This window comes from Bubalus kerabau, chromosome 8 (assembly GCF_029407905.1).
Source record: "Bubalus kerabau isolate K-KA32 ecotype Philippines breed swamp buffalo chromosome 8, PCC_UOA_SB_1v2, whole genome shotgun sequence".
NCBI classification, from domain to species: Eukaryota; Metazoa; Chordata; class Mammalia; order Artiodactyla; family Bovidae; genus Bubalus; species Bubalus kerabau.
In genome coordinates this window covers 77,985,969-78,004,107 of record NC_073631.1, presented here as the reverse complement: position 1 = coordinate 78,004,107, position 18,139 = coordinate 77,985,969, and the positions used below count along the sequence as shown (strand labels likewise).

At 47.9% G+C, this 18,139-nt stretch overlaps 1 long non-coding RNA gene across 1 annotated transcript; it reads right to left on the bottom strand.

Annotated features, from left to right (window-relative positions):
- Window positions 1-9,350: 9,350 nt before the first annotated feature.
- On the bottom strand, window positions 9,351-16,531 carry LOC129658588 (uncharacterized). Its single transcript, XR_008717427.1, has 3 exons — window positions 16,014-16,531; window positions 11,677-11,722; window positions 9,351-9,514 (listed from the first exon to the last, which is right to left on the bottom strand). It is a non-coding gene; the product is annotated as an uncharacterized LOC129658588 (long non-coding RNA).
- Window positions 16,532-18,139: the final 1,608 nt, after the last annotated feature.

Genomic DNA, 18,139 nt, shown 5'->3' with positions numbered 1-18,139 from the left:
CATGCACAGTGGAAAGACCATACAGTGTAAAGACCACATTAGGCAACAGGGAGAAGATGGCTGTTGATATGCCAAGGAGAGAGGCCTCAGGGGAAACTGACCCTGCAGATGCCTTGATTTTAGACTTTCAGCCTCCATGACTATAAGGAAATAAACTATTAGTTAAGTTCCCAATCTGTGGTACTTTGTTATTGCAGCCCAGAGAAATATAGTGGCCCCAATTGTTGGCTTAAAACACGTCATGGAAATCATTCTCTGATTCATTCATCTGTTCATTCACATATTCAATGAAGGGTTGTAAGACACCCACCATGTATCAGGCACAGGGCCATTAGATGACATCAGATGCTTCACTTAACATCTAGCCAACAAAACTTTCCAGAGCTCACATGCAAGCCAAAGCTGTGCTGTATGCTGAACATGGGAACTCATGGTATGTTTGTTGAGCAAACCTTTACCCTCATCTTGCTGCAGCCCAGGCTTCTGGGAACACCCCAGTGAAAGCCCAGGGCCTGAGTTAGGTGACAGACCATGGGCCAAGTTGGGTGATCTGAGGATCCCAGAATTTTCCAGCTGGAAGAGTCCCTTGCCTCTGCCCTGCATGCCATGATGTCCCTTTTACTGTCCCTGACACAGGCTCACTGAGTTCAGCTTAAAGGCCTCCAACAATGCAGACCACCCAGTTTCAGAAGCCCAATTGTCATGAGGGAGGGCTCTGGCATGTAGGGAGGCCTTTCCAGAGATTCCCCAGAGGCTGTGGGGCACGGGAGGGGAGGGGGTGCACCGGGGATGGTTCCCTAGAGGAGCTGGGAGTGTACCAAGGTGAGGATTCCTCCTTGAGACCCCAGGCCCAAAACAAAGACACTAGTGTGGGGTCAAGGATGGCCTTCAGGAGCCTGGGCATAGGCATTGGAGGACACGGCCTCGAGGGGACAGTACAGGGACAGAAGTGAGCCCAGCTGAAGGATACAAGGTCCAGGACAGGGAGGGGCCAACAGGGGGACGATAAGCTCAGGCCCTTTCAATTCAGGGGAATTTGACTGAGATCATGGAGCTGTACCATCCACACCTCTATAAGCCTTAGTTTTCCAATCTGTAAATTGGGGCTGTTAAAACTGAAATACAGCCTGCATAAGGACAGCTGAGGCTGTGTTCCTGCAGGCCTCACACAGGCTTTGACACTGATCATGCCCCTGACAGCCCTGAGGCTATGACTGTGCAGGAAGCTTGTTGGCTTGGGTGGGAAGTGGAGGTTGGCTGCGGTGGGGCTGAGGGCCAGGTACCTTGAGAGACCTAGTCTGATAACCTCATCTTGTCCCACGGGGTGCAGGGCTGTGGGGAAGGACTGAGGAGGGCTTATCCCTTCTCTGATAGAAATAAATACCAAAACAGACAGACCATCTGCCTGGGGCTCTGTGGTTTTTGCTTTGCCTTTTCTTTGCCTTTAAACAATTATGAATTGCAGAAGAAGTTGCTCAGATATTTTATGTTTGCTCAGCAGTCTTCCACTGAGAACCCTGAAGTACTTTGTAGACATGTGATGGGCTAGGACTCCCATGTAGAGAAAATCAAGCCAGGCTGGCACCTGTCACTCTGCCTGACAAGGCCCCTCCTGCCCCTTTTAGACTTTGTGCAGACTTCTTGATTCCAGAAAATGCCAGCAGGTCCACTGGTCACTGTGGGATCTGCCCGGCATTCCCAATGTCACAGCCCAGTGTCGCCAACATGCGTCAGCTCCTGCCCTAGGCCTGCGCCACCTCACCACTCAGCACATCCGGAGATGACTTCCATCCCCACAACACCCTTCTGACCTCTCATGCTCTGTCCTTTGTACAATATACCACAGTGTCTAGAAATTGGACTAGAGTTTCATAGTGTTCTGGACAATCATGCCATTTTCCGTTGAGAAATGGACTTTAGCAGGGAAGACGCCCCACTTCCACCCCCGAGTTTTCTGTCCTACTTCTAAGCCTGCACTGTACTCAGGTCCCCAAAGTGCCCATCCAGGGCTCCCAAGGGCTCGGGCCTATTCCCATATTAGTGCAAGCACCATGATAATGATTTTTAAGCTTCCCTCAATTTTATATCCAAGTAGGTTTTCTTCATAAACATCTGGAACTAAAAACACTTCACAAATCAAAGTAAACATTGTCCCTTTGCTTTATCCAGATTTTATTCCTCGAGAATCATTCAGAGAGGGCTTCCCTGGTGGCTCAGTCATGTAAAGAATTTTCCTGCCAATGCAGGGGACACAGATTTGATCCCTGATCTAGGAAGATCCCACATGCTACAGAGCAACTAACCCATGCACCAGAACTATTGAGCCCGGGAAACTCCTAAAGAGATGGGAATACCAGACCACCTCACCTGCCTCCTGAGAAACCATATGCAGGTCAAGAAGCAACAGTTAGAACTGGGCATGGAACAACAGACTGGTTCAAAATTGGGAAAGGAGAATGTCAAGGCTATATATTGCCACCCTCTTTATTTAACTTATATGCAGACTACATCATGAGAAATGCTGGACTAGATGAAGCACAAGCTGGAATCAAGATTGCCGGGAGAAATATCAATAACCTCAGATATGCTGATGATATCACCCTTATGGCAGAAGTGAAGAGCCTCTTGATGAAGGTGAAAGAGGAGAGTGAAAAGCTGACTTAAAACTCAACATTCAAAAAATGAATATCATGGCATCCAGTCCCATCACTTCATGGGAAATAGATGGGGAAACAATGGAAATAGTGACAGACTTTATTTTCTTGGGCTCCAAAATCACTGCAGATGGTGACTTCAGCCATGAAATTAAAAGACACTTGCTCCTTGGAAGAAGGACTGTGACAAACATAGACAGCATATTAAAAAGCAGAGACATTACTTTTTCAACAAAGGTCTGTCTAGTCAAAGCTATAGTTTTTCCAGTAGTCATGTATGTATGACAGTTGGACTATAAAGAAGGCTGAGTGTTGAAGAATTGATGCTTTTTGAACTGTGGTGTTGGAGAAGACTTTTCAGAGTCCCTTGGACTGAAAGGAGATCCAACCAGTCCATCCTAAAGGAAATCAGTCCTGAATATTCATTGGAAGGACTGATGCCGAAGTTGAAGCTCCAATACTTTGGCCACCTGATGTGAAGAACTGACTCACTTGAAAAGACCCTGATGTTGGGAAAGATTGAAGGCAAGAGGAGAAGGGAATGACAGAGGATGAGATGGTTGGATGGCATCACCAACTCAACAGATATGATTTTGAGCAAGCTCTAGGAGATGGTGAAGGACAGGGAAGCCTGGCGTGCTGCAGTCTGTGGGGTTGCAAAGAGTCGGATACAACTGAGCAGCTGAACAACAACAAGTAGGACCCGGGAGCCACAGCAGGAGAAGCCACCAAAATGAGAAGCCCGCACACTGCATTAGAGAGTAGCCCCAACTCGCCTCAACTAGAGAAAAGCCTGGGCAGCAATGCAGACCCAGCCCGGACAAAAATAAATAGAATTATTTTAAAAAAAGAATATCAGAGAAAATGAGAAAGACCCAACTCTGGGTTCCCTGGGCAGAAAAGGGACTCTGGAAACTTCTCTGCAGGGTCCTGACCAGTTGGCCTGCCCTGGAGAAGTTCTGCAGTGATGGTCTCGGGGCAGCACCTGCTGATTCCAGCCTCAGCCCCAGATGCTCCCCACACAGCCTGGAGGGAGCAAGTAGCAGTTAGGAACTGAGAGCAGAAAGACAAGACCAGAGAGGATGCTTCTCCCCACTCGCTCTTCTTCTGTCTCTCTACACACCCACACACACACACGAGTTCCAGGAATTATTGATAAATTGGTGTGTTTGTGTGTTAGTCGCTTAGTGGTGTCTGACTCTTTGCAATCCCATGAAACTGTAGTCTGCCAGGCTCCCCTGTCCATGGAATTCTCGAGGCAACAATGCTGGAGTAGGTTACCATTCCCTTCTCCAGAGGATCCTGGGATCAAACCCAGGTTTCCTTCATTGCAGGCAGATTCTTTACTATCTGAGCCACCAGGGAAGTCATTGATAAAACGGTACTAATTTACAAAGAGTTAGTCAACATAAGATTCTTTGAAACATATACTCCTTTGAGAATGAAATATATGATTTATTTATTAAAAGCGCACATGTAGCATCTCAGGAATGCCTGCATTTCTCGCAGTGAGGGCCTGCCTCACCCCTGGCTGAACTCTGGATACAGGACACCATTAGCATCTGTACCTGCAAGAGAGGCAGTGCTGGGACTGGTCACAGGCCACCCATTACATTTTTCTGACCTCAGGCAGCAAGCGATGTTGGTTCTGAAGTTTGAGCTGGTCCCTATGCCGGATGACTGGGCATACCTACAATAATGATGAAGTCCAATTGATCTGGCTCTTCCTCTGCTTGGGTATCTCTCTGCATCGCTGGGGCCTCTGTACCCCCTAACTGGCCACCACACATTTTTATGCCCAGTGGGCCCTTCTGTCTTCTCCACTTAATTCAGAGCTCCTTGCGGGCACAGATGGTGCTAGTGGTAAGAACCCCACCTGCCAATGCAGGAGATGTAAGAGATGCCGGCTCAATGTCCGGGTCAGGAAGATCCCTTGGAGGAGGAAATGGCAACCTTCTCCAGTATTATTGCCTGGAGAATCCCATGGACAGAAGAGCATGGCAGGCTACAGTCCATGAGGTTGCAAAGAGTCAAACATGACTGAAGTGACTTAGCACGGCATCTGGGGGCACGACTGGGAGCCAGGCAGGATGCCTGGTTTTGAAATCTTACAGTGACTAGTTATTCACTGTGTGGTTTTGGTGAATTAATTAACCTCTCTGAGCCTAAGTTTCCTCTTCTATTAAAAAATGGAGATGATATTCGAGCCAACCCTGTGGGGCTATTGTGAGCACTAAGCATATCCTGTGCTCTGTTTACAACAGTGTAAAACTCGGTGCAGATGTTGACCATCACAACCGCTCCCCTGGCTTCCCAGGGCCCACCTAGATCTGGAATATGACCGATATTTGATTAGGGTAGCCAAAGAAAACATTACAGCAAAGATCATTGTGCCACAGGCCCTCCACCTCCCTACCAGAGAACGCTGGCTTGATTTTGTACTATCTGAATCTTTTGCACCTTGGCCCTTCCTCCCAGAGGCCAAAAATCCTCCTGCGGAGGTGTGGATTCCAAACCTGCAGATCATCAAAATCGTATTGGGGGAGGGGTGGCTAAACAGGCAGATTCCTGAGCCCAGACCTCTGAATTTCAGGGCTGGATCCAGGAATGCATTTTTTTTTTTTTTTAAAGTAAAGTTTCCCATTTTTTTGGTAATTACCCCTAATAAGAAAGACCTGTATATGTGTTCAAGAGAAGAGCTTTGTTTTCCTGAAGCCTTATTAACCAGCGTTTCTTTTCTATTACTGTCTTTCACTGGGGACCTGGGAAGCCTGTGCATTTAAAACTAGCTCAAGAATTTAGATGGGGGTATTCCCAGCAGATCCCAGGAAAGCATTCTGAACTGCAGGATTCTTTAGCAGAACTATATGCAAGGGATCAGGGCTTTTGGTGGTCCCCAGCTCTCTTCATGACTGGCTCATACGGGAGGCATGGGGTGGGATGGGGGAGTAGGAAGGGGGAGGTGGTGGCTGCAGAGGCTGGAAGCAACTAAGGAGATTTAACAATCTGAGAGGAAATCAGACATTGAACAAAGTATGTTGGTTTTCCCAGAAGAGGTTTAGGAGCTTAAATAAGTACCTGCCTTGCCACAAAGGGAGAAGAGTGTCCCCTAAACCAGCCCTTGGGAAGTGGCCACTGCCCACGCCTGGCTGTACTCACTGGTGTGTTATATTCACTACTTCCTGGGGGTCTTGCAGTGGCCCCCAGGCCCCAACCCAAAGAAGGGAGGCCAGCTTGCCCAGAGGCTGCCAAACAGCACCTAAGATACCCCAGGCCCACCCCACCACCATGGTTGCAACTAAAGAAACTCTGGGTTCCTCAGGGTTGCACCCTGAGAAACCCCAGAGCCCCCCAGGGTTGACTCCAGTTACATTCTTACTTTCATGAGAAAACATAACACCACCCCCACCCACCCATGTTTACTGCCAGCCTCCCTGCCCACTTGTGTCTCCAAGTTGTGTAATTTCCTAGAAGCAAGTCATTGACTGGGAACTAGGCGCCCAGCTCTGGCCTTTTCTGGCCATGCCGCTAACCACAGGGCCTGGTGGGTCATGGTCTTTTCCAGCAGCATTCATTTCATTTCTAAATAAGCAAGTAAATAAATAAATACTCAGCAACCGTCCTGTTTTCCTTCTACTTGTGAACGCTCCAGAGTCCAGGATAAAGTCTCCAGCCTCTGCCCTACCATCCCCGGACCCACCCAATGGCCCAATCAAGAGCAAGTAATTCCTCAGAAATTAGATACCTGAAATTAGATGCCCATCACCCCTTACAAGGGCTTCCCAAGTGGCACTAGTGGTAAAGAACCTGCCTGCCAATGCAGGAAACATAAGAGACTTGGGTTCGATCCCTGGGCTGGGAAGATCCCCTGGAAGAGGGCATGGCAACCCATTCCAGTATTTTTGCATGGAGAGTCCCATGGACAGAGGAACCTGAGGGGCTACAGTCCATAGTGTCGCAGAGTCAGACATGAGTGAAGCAACTGAGTACGCATGCATGCATGCATACATTCATCTTACAAAAGATGAAGGCTAAGGGTTAGAGGGCAGGGGCAGCGAGGAGCTGGGCAAGGACCAAGGTAAGCAGACACACATGCCACAGAGGCCACGGTGCAAGCCCAGGACTCCTCCATGCACGTGCGGAAATCAAACATCTCCTAAGAAACTCAAGCAGTTGGATTATCTATTGATTAAAATAAAACTTTCTTATGAGCTTTGCAGGCTGCAGGGTTGGTTTTAAGTGGAGACCTCTTATTCTGCAGAGGAAAGCCGTTGAGTGTGATATAGTCCACATTCCTTCCCCGGGTCACCTGGGAGCCAGGACTTCCGGGGTTCTGTGCACTAACAGGAGGGGAGGTCAGCCATGGGGCTGCCTGAGGCCCTCAGCCTTCTAGCCACATTGTGTGTGCCCAGCCAGGCCCTGCCACTCGTCACTGGTTTTGTGTAAGTGTTTTGAACTGGAACATGTAGTTTTATATACAGAAATGACGAATTTGACTTTTCAACATTGGCACTCTTGTGTGTATCAGCTTGATTGAATGAAAGGTTTTATTTTTATAAGTTTGTGGACAATCCACCTGCTAACACAGGGGACGGGTTCAATCCCTGGTCCAGGAAGATTCCACATGCCATATGGCAACAAAGCCCACGCACCACAGCTATGGAGCCTGTGCTCTAGAGCTTGTATTCTACAACAAGAGAAGCCACTGCGATGAAAAGCCTGTACACCACTAGAGAGTGGTTCCCGCTTGCCACAAGTACAGAAAGCCTGCACGCAACAGTGAGGACTCAGAACAGCCAATAAATAAATAAATATTTTTTAAAAGTTTGCAAACCATGCACCCGAGTTTCAAGCATGTGATTTGTAGGTGAGAAAACTGGGCCACAGGATGGGGCAAGTTGCTAGCTGTGGCTCTGATCCTTCTCCAGGCCAGCTGTGCCCCACTCCTCCTCTATCAGACTCTTCCCACTCAGTCCCACCCCTGCCCCGGGGCCTAGGTGGAGGCCAGGTCACCTGTCACCTCGGCAGTGGTTATACGCTGTTTGAAATCTCAGAGCCAAATTTCGGAGTGTCCAACTTTGAGGGCTGTTCTGACAACCCCAAGGACCTTCAGCAAAGGGGGAACATATTTTGTGTCCCCTTAGTTGCAACCCAAAATGTTCAAAGAAAGGAAAAAGTGAAAGTGATTATAATAAAAAGCCTTTCCCTGGAATGGGTCTTGATTTCCACTTTTACCCTCAAGGTAAAGGTAAGTGAAGAAGTGAAGATGTCTTCTGCAATTTCATATTAGTTTAACAAATAGTTTATTGAGCACTAATTTCAGTGCTGCCCCTATGTTGCCTAACTCTAGGCCCCATGGCCCCACTGAGGAACCCAGTGACATACAGGGACCTAGCTTCTGGCACCTGCTCTCCTGAATTAAGCTACTTCCTTTGACAACCACTTCACCCCAAAGGAAGGAGGCCATTTCCCACTTTGGACACTCTATAGGAACGGTGATGAAACTGCCGCTAAGATTCTACCCAAGGAGATTGTCATCTACATAACCTGAGATTTATGTGCAAAGATGTTCCTAGCAGCATTGTTTATATTAAGAAGATATAAAACAACAGGTAAGTGCTAACTGAGGACACATCTTGGGCAGGGAGCCATCTGTGCTTTAGAAGCATTAACTGGTCTTATTCTCTCAACAGCCCCATGAAGTAGGTGCCATTGCTGTCTTTGTTTCAAAAGAGGGAAAACTGAAAATACAGAGAGAAAGGGTTTGAACTTAGCTGGCACTGGCTTCAAGCCAGCCTGACCCTCCAGGGAGCACCAGTAGGTGCCATGTGACTCAAATTAGATACATCTAGTTAAAAAATGACTTCAAAGAATTTTCTTAGCAGAAGATTTTGCTCAAACCATTTAAAGTTATTTGGAAAAAACAAGCTTACATACATGAAAATATGCTTAGAAGAAATCTTGGAAGAAAATGTTGAGTGATAACCAGGATTATTTCTGATTGGTAGGATCACTGACAATTGTTAACCTCAAGTTACACTTTTTTTTTTTTAGTTTTCCTATATTCCACCATGGACTTGTGTTACTTTCATGATGTTAAGAAAGTGAAAGTGAAAATCACTCAGTCGTGTCCAACTCTTTGCAACCCCATGGACTATACAGTCCATTGAATTCTCCAGGCCAGAATACTGGAGTGGGTAGCCTTTCCCTTCTTCAGGGGATCTTCCCAGCCCAGGGATCGAACTCAGGTCTACCACACTGCAGATGGGTTCTTTACCAGCTGAGTCACAAGGGAAGCCCCATGATGTGAAGAACACTACAATATTTTCCCAATATTTTTAAATGATGTATCCTCATAGGACTGGGCCCTGTTAGCTTCTGAGATCTCAGTGTAAAGATTAGAGAAGCATTTCTCTATATTTGCTATCCCTGTGTAACTTCCTCCAGTTCCTGCTTGATTAAATGTGAAGACTGTTTTTAAGCAAAGCAGATTTCACTTCTCCAAACAAAAGTGACAAGAAACAGCTTTTTTACCCTGGTCGCCTCTTGCCACATAGTTGGGATGCCAGAATTCTTCCAAATAGCGTGGAAAGTCCCAGTGACCAATCTAGATGTCAACCTCTAAGTAAATAACTTTACTTGCCAACATTCCTTTCTGGAGTGAACCTTCCAATTTGTTCATGCTACTCAGTCTCTAACTTCTGCTCAGTGTCAGGCCCCGTAAGATCTTGTAGTCAGCTGAGGGCTTCCATCTGTATCATTAGGAGCTCAGGGTCCAGACGTTCTAGCATGGTGGTCACTATGAGTCTGAGAAGCACTACTTGTCACAGTAGTAAACTGCTGAAGATGAGAGTGATTTACTAAGAAAGTAATGAGACAGAAGAATCAAGGTCATTTCTGCAGGAACGTCATCCTCCTTCCCGTTCAGGTTGATATATGTGTGTGGGTAGCAGCAGCAGTTAAGGTCAACTTGCATATAACCCTTTGTGCACCTATGCGCATGGCCATCATCCTTTTTGCATGTTGTGGTGAATGGAAAATTTGAGAGTTCAGCTAGTAGTTCAAATATTGAAGAGCAAGACTGCTCTCTTCACTGTTCTCTGTAATATGGCACTGGAGGCAAAGAGTGGGTAGACCAGATGACAGCATGGTGTGGCACCTTTGCTGACCAAGTTTGTTGAGTCAGGGGCATTGGCAATGCACTGAATAGACCAGGGGATCTAGAAGAGGGTTACAGCTTTCAAAGTGACCAACATGAAAACAGTTCTGGGGTGGGATGTGGCAGGAAAACTCAAAAGCCAGCAGGAGACACACAGAGAAGCTCAGCAGCGACCTGGAGGGTTTTGTTTTCCACTAAACTTTCATCTTCTTGTTGAATATGGGCAAGCCTGAGCCACTGGCAGTGTCCGTATGGGTGAGAGCAATCCACTCCAGTATTCTTGCCTGGAGGATTCCATGGACAGATGGAGCCTGGCAGGCTACAGTCCATGGGGTCTCAAAGGGTCAGCTATGACTGAAACGACTTAGCACACATGCAGCGTCCATAGGTGATCACATCTCTGAGCGAGCTGGGGACAGATGTGCTAGGATTTCCTCCTGGTTCCTATTGCTGCCATGTGCTTGTCAACTTTTACAATTATAATTAAATATTTTAAGAAAAAGATGACTGGGACAGTGTTATGGGCTGAGTTATGTCCCCCGCAAATCTGTATGTTGGATTCCCAACACGACCTCCGAATGTGGCTGTATTTGGAGACAGAGGTCTTCAAAGAGGTGACTAAGGTAAAATGAGATTGTAGGATGGGCCCTAGTCCAATCTGACTGGGGTCCTTGTAAGAAGAGGAGATCAGGACCCAGACACACACAGAAGGGATGACAATGTGAGGACCCAGGGAGAAGACAACTGTCGATACGTCAAAAAGAGAAGCGTGGGAGAAACCAGATTTGATCTTGGACTCCTGCTCCCCCACCCCAGAAGTGTGAGGGAATACATGTCTTGTTTAAGTTGCCTGGTCTGCGACACTTAGCTGTACAAACATGAAGCATAAAATAAGCATTTTCTTGTAATTCTCTCTGTCTGTGTGTACTCCGTGCCAGACAGTACAAGTTCACAAGAGCTGATTGTTAAGCTTTCAGGAATTTTGCCAGTTGTTAAAATTTGAAGTTGATAAATGGACATGTCATTAAAAACTAAGTTATATTAACTTATAATTAAGTGAATCATTAAAAATAGAAGTGATAAATTCTCAAAACCTATCACTTCCAAATTGTTTTACTATGTATCACTATTATGGATGCTCTGGGGTGATCCCCATCTGTTTTGTCTGCATGGTGGAAGCATGTAGCGTAAGCTCGGGCACTTTTTCCCAACTCTGTGCTCAGCAATGTCATGTGACTCCATCCATGGTGGAAATATTTACACCACAGAAATTGGCAAGTGGTAGACATCAGAGTTTTACTTTTTTTTCCAGAGAGCCCGTTGTTGAGCATTTACTGCCCCTCCGATTCCTGTTGGTATTCCCTCCTTGGTCAGAGCAATTGTAATCCCTTCCCAGATTCCAGGGAGGGTGGCACTGGTCATGTGAACAAGACCACGCATGATGAGACAAATACAGGTGGGCAGCTATCTTTGGGACAATGACCTGCCCAGGGATAGTGGAAGGACATCTTATGCCAAGTGTTTCTCTGAGTGCCTGGGACATGGCTTCCTCAGTAAATGACCCTGTTATGATGATACTCCTGTCTCTGTGCTCAGCATGGTGCTGAGCTCTGTGCTATCTTCAGGAGGAGCTTTTCCATGAGCTCCCTCCCACCACCAAGCAGTAAACTTCCTGAAGGAAGGAAGGGCTGTTCACCTTGCCCCCCTGAAGCCTAGCACACAACGTGTGTCCTCAACGTTTGTGAGCAGATAAGAAATCTCCTGCCATCTGGGAGCTTGTCGGCAGCAGTCAGTGCAAGGCTTTGCAAAGCTGGGTACGCTCTGCACAGGTTGGTGGTCCGATGCTGATGTCCCCAGTGTTACCTTTGCGGGTAGTGTGTCCTTCGTGTGTGTAGCATCTCAGCAAGGTCTGCAGGGGGCTCAGTGAAGCAAATAAGAAGAATTAGACTAAGTGTCTTTAAAGACTCACACATGCCTAAACACTGATCACTGATAATGGACCAACATGCTGGTGCCTTCCTGCTGCCCACATGTCCCTCGCCTGGAGCATTCTCACTCCAGTCTACTTTGATACCTAACCTGCAGTTTCCCTTCCAATCACCTCTGACTTTCCCTGTTCCACCAGAGCTGATGTGGAGCCTGGCCCTAGAGGCTCCCAAAGACCTACACTGAGCAGCAGGTTTACCTGTTAATGTCACAAGCAGAATCATGGGCAAGAGAGACGGTAGAGGGTGTGGAGATTTCTATAGGACCCCAGGAGCACCTGGGGTCCCTCCATCACTTTGTCCCCAGCCCATCCTGGGATGGCCCCTTCTTGTCACAGAGTTTCCCTGGCCTTCACCCCTCACCCAACAATGGCCAGAGTCTAGAGGGAAGGAGATGGGCCCCATGCTTGGTCACATATGAGAAGGGAAGAAAGGTTCCTAGAGGCCTCCGAGCAGACTGAACTCATATTTCACTCTCCAGAGTCCTGCACATGCCCCTCCTGAAGCTGTTGCTGCCAGGCCAGCAGACCCAGGACTGACTTCACCAGACCCACAGCTGGGACCTTGGGGACAGTGGAGCCACAAGGCCTGGGTGGTGGGGAGCAGATGGGCACTGCAGAGAGAGCCCTGGCCTCAGTCCTGGACAGCTTAGCCCAGGTGGGGAAGCAGGACTTGAAGGGGACCCCAGAGAAGGATAAATTTATTCCTACTGGCTGCACAAGTTATGGGAAGTCAAAAGGATGCAGAGCTGAACAAAGAAATTATTGGGATGTGAGGGCACGATAGAAAGCTGCTCACCTCAAATACTGTTCATCTTAATCATCAAACTGAGCTCATCACTGTCTTCCTTTGTTCCTTCCCTTCTCTTTCCTTCTGTCTCTCTTTCTTTCTCTTTCTTCTTTTTAAAACAATCTTTCAGTCCAAACACTGTATGGAGTGCCAAATATTGACACAGAAGGAATGTTATGCTAACTCTTTTCAGTGCTGGGAATTCATTAGACTCAGACCTTTTTAGATTTTTCTCTCCAGCTCTAAGCAATTTTTTTAAGTCTTGGTTTTTTAACAAATGAGGTCAGGAAGTGCCTGAGAACAGATCCACACAGATTAATATTCAGCACTCCGTTCTATAGAGACAGGAAGTGAACGGTTGTGTTAAGAATACGAAGCTGCCATGAATATACTCTTGGCTGTTTGAAAAGATCCAGTACCACTTCAACTTCAAAAACAGCTCTGCTCAGTGTGATCACAGTCGGGCGTGGGGAATTTTCCAAAATCAAAAGCAGCTGTTTCATCTTATTTAACCATTAGGCTGAGTTACACAGACTCACGGCAGGAATCATAAAGCCTTGAGAGTCCCTCGCATAGAGCAGCCTGATTTTCCAGTGTAGAGTGAAGCAAGTTCCTTGATGGCAACTGTTTACATTTGTTTGCTGAGCACCTATGAGTCCTCTGGGAGCAGAGACAAAGAAGTTACTCTGAGCTTTCTAAGAACACATGACTTCACTGAGTAAGCATCAGATCCTCAGAGGTGCAGTATGTCCCCCAAGTAGTCCTGGCCAAGCTGAGCAGGGCACTCGTGACAGTCCTGCAGGAATGCTTCTCGCTCACATGGAGGTTCAGAGCCAAGATTTTTTTTTCTTTTTAATATCTATCTATTTACTTATTTGGCTGCATTAGGTCTTAGTTGCATCATGGGGGATCTTTTGTTGCACCAGACTCTCTGGTTGTGGCATGCAGGCTCCAGAGCAGGTGGGAAGACTTATTTTTAAAATTGCATTCGTTATATTGTTGTAAAAGTAGAACATGTGCACAATAAAAAGATTCAAATGTTACATGCAGGGAGCTCAGCCTGGTGCTCTGTGATGGCCTAGAGGGGTGGGAGGTGGGTGGGAGGGAGGCTCAGAGGAAGGGGATGTATGTATACTTATGGCTGATTCATGGTGTATGGCAGAAACCAATAGAACATTGTAAAGCAATTGTCCTCCAATTAAAAATCTAAACTGCTAAGTCACTTCAGTCGTGTCCAACTCTGTGCGACCCCATAGACGGCAGCCCACCAGGCTCCCCCGTCCCTGGGATTCTCCAGGCAAGAACACTGGAGTGGGTTGCCATTTCCTTTTCCAATGCATGAAGGTGAAAAGTGAAAGTGAAGTCTCTCAGTCGTGTCTGACCCTCAGCGATCCCATGGACTGCAGCCTTCCAGGCTCCTCCATCCATGGGATTTTCCAAACAAGAGTACTGGAGTGGGGTGCCATTGCCTTCTCCTAAAAATCTAAAAAAGACCTTCAAATGTTATAGAAAGGCTATAATGTGAGTATTAGAAGCCCCCTCTCTGGCACCCAAATCCCCAGTTCATACATTTCCTAAGTGTATCAGGCACATTATCCCAGACTCTCTGAGCATGGGCAAGTGTGAACATATGTGCTTGGCATGTTTACTACATATGTATAAATTATATGCATATGCAGATGTACTTACACACATATCCACTGGCATTCAGAAATAAATATATGTATTTATAGCTACACTGTGGCAGTGGGCAAGCTGACAGGAGGTTCTCGCAGGTAAGAGACCTTGGCACTGTTTCTGATTCCCTTGCTCCCTCAGCATTTGGCTCACTGGAGCCAGGTCTGTCTTAGGGAGGCAGTGCTTGTGCATTTTAATAGGCCCGGGTCCCAGTCTAACATAACCAACTCTTCCTTCTTGTAACTAGGTCTGTGACCTGTGACTTTCAACTCAGGACCTCGGTTTTCTCATCTGTGAAACAGGGGCACCATTTGCCAACTCACAGGATGAAATGAGGTGATGCATGTAGCACGGCTGGCATATGTGTGCACATGATCTGTACTGTGGTACCACTAACTGACATAGTGGAACATCTTATCCCCTCCCACCCGGCACTGGCACATCCATCCCACAGTGACAACAACCCCTGGGTGGTCTCCGGGTCTCTGTTTCTTGGACCTGTTACCACTGTGCTGAGGTGACTTTTCCAAAGCACATGCTTCAGCACAACCTGGCTCTCTGTTTGAATTCTTCCCAGAACCCTCCCCCAGCCAGCCTGCACTGTCCACGCTCCTAGGCACCTGGGCATCACTTAGTGTTTCTGTGGGGTCCCAGTGTCCTCCACACCCTGGAGTGGTGCATATTTGTTCTGTGTGTCAATAGTCTTATGTGCAACTGATGCACAGCTCATGTGTTTTGATGAATCAATTACAAAGAAAATCCTTTGTTATTTTTTATCTCAGTTGTTTTTAAACTGAACCTTCAGCCATATCCTTCCCATCATCTCTGCCATTTGCAGAGTACATGGACCAGGAGGTTGCATCTTGAGCAAACATTAAAATCAGCACAAGACAAGCTGGATAACGAGACTAAAGCTTATGCTGTGCTTAGTTGCTCAGACGTGTCTGATTCTTTGTGACCCCATGGACTGCAGCACACCAGGCTCCTCTGTCCATTGGGATTCTCCAGGCAAGAATACTGGAGTGGGTTGTCATGCCCTCCTCCAGGAGGATCTTCCCAACCCACAGATCAAACTTCGGTCTCCCACATTGCAGGTGGATTCTTTACCAACTGAGCCACCAGGGAAGCCCAAGAATACTGGAGTTGGTAGCCTATCCCATCTCCAGGGGATCTTCCTGACCCAGGAATTGAACCGGAGTCTCCTGCATCACAGGCAGATTCTTTACCAGCTGAGCTACCAGTGAACCCTCAAAGCATATGATACATAGGAGAAGTAATGGATGGGTCTCACGGCCCAGGACAACAGCATCAACCGGTACTTAGAAATGATAGAATGTTTCTCTGAAGTGACAAGAGGAAATGCAGTGACCCCCAAAGTTAGGTCTATGACATGGCCAGCCCCTGTCCACTTGTCCCCTGCCTTCCCCAGGTGACATACCCACCTCAGGAACAAAAGGAAGCCAGAAATGATCTGCCCCAATGCCAAAGAGACATACAACACCCCTCTACACTGCATCCAGATGCCCTCCCCCAAATCTCACAATGGGTGGTGGGACAGGCGGATACAATTCCTCAACTTGTCCCCTATGTGTGGAATCCTCTACTGCCCTCAGGATATGGACACCAGACAACAATCACCAGCTAAGCGACTGCTTGCTAGATTCTTAGCAGGTTAACTGACACATCCCCATAGGGTCAGCCATGTAGCAGGAGGCTGAGCTGGCTTTCCTATCCTGAAATTGCTCTTACCTGTGGTTGGATGATGCTACTTATGCAGAGATTGGTCTTGGACAATGCTGCCAGTGCTTGAGATGGTTGTGACTGTCCTTCTTGCCTCCCTTTCACAGGCCCTGGTGGTGGGGCCCAGGGTCTCTGCTATAGGGTTCTGTCTTTGTTTCTCTGGCTCCATGTGCACTTCTGGTCTCCTGGATGACTAGTAGGCGTGTTTTTCCAGATGACAGGAGGACCAGGAAGCCCCCTTTAGGAGCCTGAAGTCTGATTGTTCTCTTTGGGCTAAGTGTGCCATCAGCTCATCCTGGTGAATCAGACTTGCAAGCCCAGAATATGTGTGGGTTTAGGAGTTTAGGGTTTAGGTATTGTCTTAGTCAGCTCAGGCTCTGTTACAAGATGCCATAGCCTGGCAGCTTAAACAGCAGATGTTGATTTCTCACACTTCTGGAGGTGGGAAGTCTGAGATCAGGGTGCCAGTGCCATCAGGTCTGGTGAGAGCTCTCTTCTTGGCTTGCAGACTGCCACCTTCTTGCTGTGTCCCCAAATGGCAGAGAGAGAGCTCTGCTGTTTCTTCCTCTTCCTATAAGGACACTAATCCCATCACGGGAGCCCCACCCTCATGATCTCATCTAACCCTGATCACCTGCCCACCTCCAAATATCATCACATTTGGGTGACAGCTACAACACAGGGTATTTTGGAGGGACCCAAACGTTCATTCCACAACAGGTATCCGATTTCCCAAGAACTAATCAGCTATGGAGAGTTCATGTGCAGGTAGAATGACTTTCCATCTGAGACCCTCTCTCACCCCTTGACAGCCTTTGGGGACTGTCCATGCTGGAGTCGTGGACCTCAGGTCCTCTCCATGCAGCTGTTTCCTGTTAATGAGCATTTGGTCCCCACACACTCCTGGGTGGCAATGCTGTTACAATCCTCTTGCTTGTGTGTACCTTGAGGTGAGAGTGGCCCAGAGGGAAGTGGAGAGGGATGACCAGTTGGCCAGTGGCAGGGTCAGAAGTGAGGCCAGAGCTTTGCTTGATCCCCGCAGTGAACCTGCTCTATTTTGGCAGCCAGCTTGTGCGAACTTCTGAGCTTGAACTTCAAGCGCACTGGGCATGGCCCATCCGCAGCCCCCAGGTGGCCCCTGAGGAAGGTGCTATCTCTGAGCTTCTGAAACCCAGGCTTGGGTTCTCCACTCCCCTGATGGATACAGGGGATGACAAGCCTTAGGCCTCTCATGTGAAAAGTGGATGGAGGGGAGGGGTGAGGTTTAGGAGAGTGCTGGTGGAGGTGTTTGGGGCTCAGTGGAACTCAAGGACACTGCCATTTGAGAACCCAGTGGAAAACATTAGCAGCCCTTTGACCAGGGAGCTGAAAACCTCTGTGGAAGGTAAAAGGCGGTTTTCAGGAACCTGGCTGGATTATATCTGAGGAGATTTGGACTGGGGCTTGGGGAGACTCTGAGTAGAGTGTGGAGGCTCAGGGCCAAGATGGCAGGGCATAGAAAGAGAAGGAGAGCAGGGGCAGTCAGGACTGGCCTCACACTCTCCAGAGTCCCCTCTGTCCTCGCAGCAGCCACTTGACAGCACTGGAGCTATTTGCTCAGGCTGCAAGTGGCAGAAACGGGATTTGGGCTGCAGTCACCAGCTGAAGAGGGAGCTGACGGGTGCCCCTGGCTGCATCCAGTCCTGCACGCGATTTGCTTGTCCCATGCATGTGGTGTCACACTGCTTTTAGTTGATTTTGTTGCTGACTTTTAAAAGTCAGGTGGCTTTACACAAAAACCAGCGTTCTTGGCTTCTTTGCAACAGAAAAGTTCCTGCTGGATGGAGCCCACTTTGAGAACTTGAAAGGGAGACTGGGTCCTCAGGGTCAGACTGTCTCTGGAGACCTAAGCTTGTGAGCCCCAGGCAAGGTCACACAGCCATTGATTCGTCCCCTTGTGGGCTTTGCCCAGCACCAGAGGTTCCCTGGGTTTTCCTCTGTGCCAGGTCCTAATGCTCTGACCATCGCTCTGTCCATTTGGGACTGGAGGCTCAGATCTCAGGCTGGTGGCAGCGAGCCCCATGTGGCCAGAGTCCCCTGGGTTCTGTGTCAAGGGCCTGCATCTAAGAGGGAATCTCATTTTTTAAAAAGCCACT